The following is a 717-nucleotide window of genomic DNA, read 5'->3' as shown; positions in this document are numbered from 1 at the left end:
AAACAACTCATTAGAGGGTTAGTGGACAATAAAAATTAACATGTTCAGAGGTGACACAATCATTCTTAACACTTCTGGACATTGCATAAAGCTACTGGACATTAATGGATCAAAGAAATTCATCCAACATAGCAAAAGAGGCAATGCGAAATAAAAGGCAGAATCTGTCAAAACAGAACAGTCCGTAAAGATGGATTTTATTAGGCCACCAGACTTGCTCAAATGAAAATGCTCAAATTGAATGAAAGTTGCGTACATATCTGAGGATCACTCACGTAAATTGGCATAATTTTCTGAGTTACCTACAGAGAATTAGACCCAGATTCGTGACAGCAAAGAAATCTGTTTCTGCGCAGTAATCCAAATCTAGTACTTGCTTTACTATCAAAGACTTTACTTGGCACAACAAAACACAAAACTAAGATAAGGAGAGGTTGCTACAGTAGTAAACAACTTCCAAGACACAAATATAAAACAAAGTACTGTAGCAAAATAACACATGGGTTATCTCCCAAGAAGTTCTTTCTTTTTAGCCATTAAGATGGGCTCAGCAGTTTTAATGATGCACTCGCAAGAAATAGTATTCGAAGCAAAAGAGAGCATCAAGAGGCAAATTCAAAACACATTTAAGTCTAACATGCTTCCTATGCATAGGAATCTTGTAAATAAACAAGTTCATGAAGAGCAAAGTAACAAGCATAGGAAGATAAAACAAGT

Source organism: Lolium rigidum, chromosome 2, assembly GCF_022539505.1.
Source record: "Lolium rigidum isolate FL_2022 chromosome 2, APGP_CSIRO_Lrig_0.1, whole genome shotgun sequence".
In the NCBI taxonomy this organism is placed as follows: Eukaryota; Viridiplantae; Streptophyta; class Magnoliopsida; order Poales; family Poaceae; genus Lolium; species Lolium rigidum.
This window is presented reverse-complemented; position numbering follows the sequence as displayed.